We start from the raw sequence: 5,391 nt of genomic DNA on the forward strand, positions 1-5,391 counted from the left end.
CCATCGGCCTCCGATCCGCACGGTAGCAGTGATCAGGCCGTTGCTTATCCTCAATGGTAGGTTTCTTGATGTCGGACTGCTACTTCGCTCGTATCCGCTGCGCCCACATCTCGGCGAAGACGTTGTTCGTTTCCCGGGGTATCTCGGCGACAACATTCGACAGTCAATATATTCTTACGACCACAGTCCCAACAAAAGTTCAGGTGTGCATTCCCTCCTTGAATGGGTACTTCTGGGCTTCGAAAGGGGTTCGGCGTCCGACGAGGGTTGGTCCTATCCCGGTCTGTAGTCCCCATCCTAGGAATGCCTGCGCGACTCGACGTCAGCTGTCTCACGTTTTCGTATTCCGTCGCCATGCGGATTAATTGTTCCAACGTCTCGAACTCGTGGCGTCTTATATACAGACCATATTCTGGTGCCATATTTTCATAGATCCGATAAAGTTCTTCCTCCTTTTGGTATCCGGCTTGCTGCATCTTGGTCCTTAACTCGACCAAGTACTCCTTAAATGTCTCATCCACTTCCTGGATATGGGCTCGGATCTCGTCCTCTAGTCGCTCGAAGTAACGTGGGGGCAGGAAGAAACCTAAAAACTCGGACCGAAACTCCACCCACGTAGCTGTCTGTAAGTCGCGCTGCCCTACCTTCAAAAATCTCTGTCATGGCGCGGGGTACCTCCTCCTGGTTAATTCCATATGTTGCTATTTTTTCCTCCAGTTCGGCGATCAAGGTCAGCGGGTCTGACCCTCCGTCGAATCGTAGATTCCATTTGTGCATCCGCTCGGCTAGCAAACGTCGGGGCAGAGTGATGGTGAGTGGAACTTCTGGCTCGGGCGGTTTCGACCCGCCTTGGTTTCCGAGGGATGGGACGATGAAATCTCGTGACGTGCCGGGATGGACTTCTCGATGTCTTGTCGGTCTTTCGGGAGAGGTGTAGCCGGCGAAACACGGGACCTGACTCTGGCTAACTTGGGTCATCTTGGCTCCCGGCATAAACCCTTTGTCGCCTCCTAGTCGGTTCGGAGTTGCAGCTTCGAGCTATACTGCTCCTGTAGTTGAGCGAGTCGTTTCCACACCGACTCTGGAAACGATCCTGTGCTCACGAGTGTAGCGAATGCCTTCTGTGTTTCTGCTACGGTGCCGTCGGCGCTAAACCCGAACTCGAGAGCTAGAGCGGCTAATTCATCTTTGCGGCGGGCGTAAATCCATCGTTCTCCTACGCCTGGGTTTTCAATCCAATCGGCTTCGTCGTATTCGCCGTCGGACTCCTGCGGGTTAGCCCTGGTTCTCCTTTCTCCTTGGCTCTTTTCTTTTCCTTTGCGATATCGCTTATCTACTTTTCCTTCTCCTTTTGCTCTTTGCAGTCCTTCGCTCTTACGGTTTGTAACGCTCGGCAGTGGCGCGATCCTTCGGGATAAAGATCTTTACCTTAGTGGGTCTTTAGGCCACTTTGGTGTTGCTCTAGTTAGCCTCAATGTCCCTGTTCGGGCGCCAATTGTAAGGATGCTCTCTGGCCAGGATATAACTCTCAGTCGGATCCAGAGGTCCTTTTATAGAGTAATATTCGCGGGGCGAACGATGATTTTGGTTATCCCGGAGATTGGCAAAAACAATATGTATATCAACTCGGCTTGTCGTTTCCTTTCGTATAACTTCACTCAGTTTTATTCGTCGTGTTTAATTGTTCTTGGGTTTCACTGCGCCGATTACACTGATTCACTAACCTTATTTACTACCGACCGCGTTTTCTCTCCCGCGTGTTTCTTTGTTTCCTTTTGTCCGCGTGCGCGACCGTTCGCCTCGAGGTACCAGAGCCGAGAGAGCCCCCCGGAAACCGCCGTGTGGCCCTCTTATCCTTTTGACCATTTCCTTGCCAGATCGGTTTGGTATTTTCTCTATGTTCTAGTATTTTTTCCCTATGGTTGCCACCTCGGGCGGATGGTGTGGAACCAAACTTGACCTATTTTGGTTTTATACCCGAAAATCCATATGTTCGCTTTCCAATTAGTAAATCATAACCCTTCATTTTATATCTCTTACGTACTAATGATAATAATGCCAAACTTAACTAACTACTGCTTATATACATATTGTGGCGGTCTAGCCGTCAGGCAGGATCGTCACAGTTTTATTGCTAGTTTAGACTCACGATTGTCAAAAACGTTTTTAACCTTATAAGAAGAACGAATAAAAGGATTAAGCAGTAAGCTAATACGGAGGCATATTTATAATGTAAAAGTTCAAGTCACTCAAGACATACACCAGTTCGTCGATGGATCAGAGCAGCAGTTCATATACAAGCTAAGTACAAAAACAAGGTAGAACGCTGTAATCGAGTACCTCGACTATCAGATACCCGTTACTCAGCTAAAGGGACCAAATGGAAATGGAAATATTCAAGCAGCAAAGCGAGATTGAAATGCACCACCTACCCGCGATCTCAATATATGGTTATGTGGGCGGTAGACAGATTTAAGCGTTATGGGCATTACAGTGGGCGTGCCAAACTTTATTTTTGGGTCAATCGATAGGTATTGGCGAGCCCGTAGGCGCCACGGGCTAGTGCGGTTTGTGGGCGTTAGATTGGGCGTGGCATATTCATGTAACAAACTTGCGGAATCTAAATCTGATATCCCAATTCTCTATCTTTGATAGTTTCCCAGACATCCGCGTTCATATTTACGATTTATTTTAAGTTTGTGGGTTGTTTGTGGGCATTAAAGTGGGCGTGGGAAAATTTTTTTTGGTCAATCGATAGGTATTGATGAGAACATACATATCAGCTTAAGTTTCTAGTCTTTAGTCTCGGTTTGTGGGCGTTAGAGTGGGCGTGGCACTCCTCTTGCGCTACGCAACAGACAGAAGGACAGGCGGACAGACGGACATTCTGATCAAGAATATATATACTTTATGTGGTCGACAACGCTTCTTTCTACCTGTTACATACCTTCCGACGAATACCCTTTTACTCTATGAGTAACAGGTAAAATAATCAAGTTTCTGTTCGGCTTCTTTGCTCCCAACAACGAGTGGCACCATCGGCAACGTAAACTCAACATACACCACCAATCAAAGAACCAAATGTATTTCTGGACGGACTCAACTGGATAAATTCATCCTGGACAAATGCATCCCCGAAAACATTGTAAATGCATTGTAAATCGGATAACAAAAATCCAAGTTACCGCCAAATGACCCAGCTGATCTACTAACAAGAGAAATTACCATCAGCGAAGTATCAGAAAAAAATCCCGGTGTACACGGTTGCTGTGCTATTAATTAGCGTTAGCGATCTTGAACCGCTCGCTAAACAAGTGAGTTTACCAATAATTTTGATCTGATTTTGCAAAGGATAGTTTTCGTTGGCTTTTGGGTGTGAAGGTCTGCCACTGCTATCCTTCCCTCTCTTATAAACTGAGAGTGCTTGCGACCAAAATATACATTCCCGGGAGCACGAAGAGCATAAATCGGACGGAGAAACGAAAGTCAAACAAATGTAGTGCAGATATCACTGCAGCCACTGTTGTTGTTGCGGCTGTTCGTTGCGGCTGTTGGTGCGCTTGAGTGTGCATCTCTGACTATGTTGTTGCTAAGTTTCTATCTGAATCTAACCAAGGGCACCTATCTGAGTCGTATTTATTATTAGGCGCGCATGCGCCGATGCAAGCGCAGCCTAGACGAAGCGCATCAAAAGAAAACGTTTATATATATACTCTGCTGTTAGTTTCTTACCGTATAGGCATAGGGCCCTGCACTGCATTTGCTTTTGCATTTGTTTCAATTAATGTATCCGCTGCCAATCTGCTTGGAAGAAAATGAAAGGTTTATAGCCCTTCTTTGCCATGCCTTATAAAAAACTACAAACTCTAAAAACATTCTTGGTAGCCTCAGTGCCTCAAGCTGAATGACTCTCGCACGGTATCAATAGTTATGAGACAATAAAGGAAGGTATGTAGGCTTTGGCAAAATTTTGGTCGATTTATAGACAATTAAACACTATGGCAATTTTAGTCAACCCCTTGGTGAAAAAAATGATGTGGTGCTCCGAAGACGCTGCCAGCCGACGGATAGACGAACCGAAGAAGAACCGACGGCTCTGCCGTTTTACGAGATGGTTGGCTATCGAGCACAGGAAACAGATCCATTGCTTATCTTCCCAAAGGTCACGCACATGCACTGCCACTAGTAAATTACTTTTGTATACCTTGTGCCCACTGAGCGCAATTTCCCCACAAGAGAAGGAAAGGTCTATCAGTCCCTTTTACTCCTTATGGACCATGGTGTGTATTTCCACTAACACTTTGACCCTAATATCTCGCGAAATCCACAATATTACTAGGCATTGCCAACATGTTGCGATTCTTAGGCACATGTTTCAAGGACATTCTTTGCCTGCAATATTTTTATCCGTATCTTTGCGATATCTACAAGCGCTCATTAGAATTCCTCTTATGCCAAAATTTGTGCATCCGCTCGGCTAGCAAACGTCGGGGCAGAGTGATGGTGAGTGGAACTTCTGGCTCGGGCGGTTTCGACCCGCCTTGGTTTCCGAGGGATGGGACGATGAAATCTCGTGACGTGCCGGGATGGACTTCTCGATGTCTTGTCGGTCTTTCGGGAGAGGTGTAGCCGGCGAAACACGGGACCTGACTCTGGCTAACTTGGGTCATCTTGGCTCCCGGCATAAACCCTTTGTCGCCTCCTAGTCGGTTCGGAGTTGCAGCTTCGAGCTATACTGCTCCTGTAGTTGAGCGAGTCGTTTCCACACCGACTCTGGAAACGATCCTGTGCTCACGAGTGTAGCGAATGCCTTCTGTGTTTCTGCTACGGTGCCGTCGGCGCTAAACCCGAACTCGAGAGCTAGAGCGGCTAATTCATCTTTGCGGCGGGCGTAAATCCATCGTTCTCCTACGCCTGGGTTTTCAATCCAATCGGCTTCGTCGTATTCGCCGTCGGACTCCTGCGGGTTAGCCCTGGTTCTCCTTTCTCCTTGGCTCTTTTCTTTTCCTTTGCGATATCGCTTATCTACTTTTCCTTCTCCTTTTGCTCTTTGCAGTCCTTCGCTCTTACGGTTTGTAACGCTCGGCAGTGGCGCGATCCTTCGGGATAAAGATCTTTACCTTAGTGGGTCTTTAGGCCACTTTGGTGTTGCTCTAGTTAGCCTCAATGTCCCTGTTCGGGCGCCAATTGTAAGGATGCTCTCTGGCCAGGATATAACTCTCAGTCGGATCCAGAGGTCCTTTTATAGAGTAATATTCGCGGGGCGAACGATGATTTTGGTTATCCCGGAGATTGGCAAAAACAATATGTATATCAACTCGGCTTGTCGTTTCCTTTCGTATAACTTCACTCAGTTTTATTCGTCGTGTTTAATTGTTCTTGGGTTTCACT

Source organism: Drosophila subpulchrella, unplaced genomic scaffold, assembly GCF_014743375.2.
Source record: "Drosophila subpulchrella strain 33 F10 #4 breed RU33 unplaced genomic scaffold, RU_Dsub_v1.1 Primary Assembly Seq371, whole genome shotgun sequence".
NCBI lineage: Eukaryota > Metazoa > Arthropoda > Insecta > Diptera > Drosophilidae > Drosophila > Drosophila subpulchrella.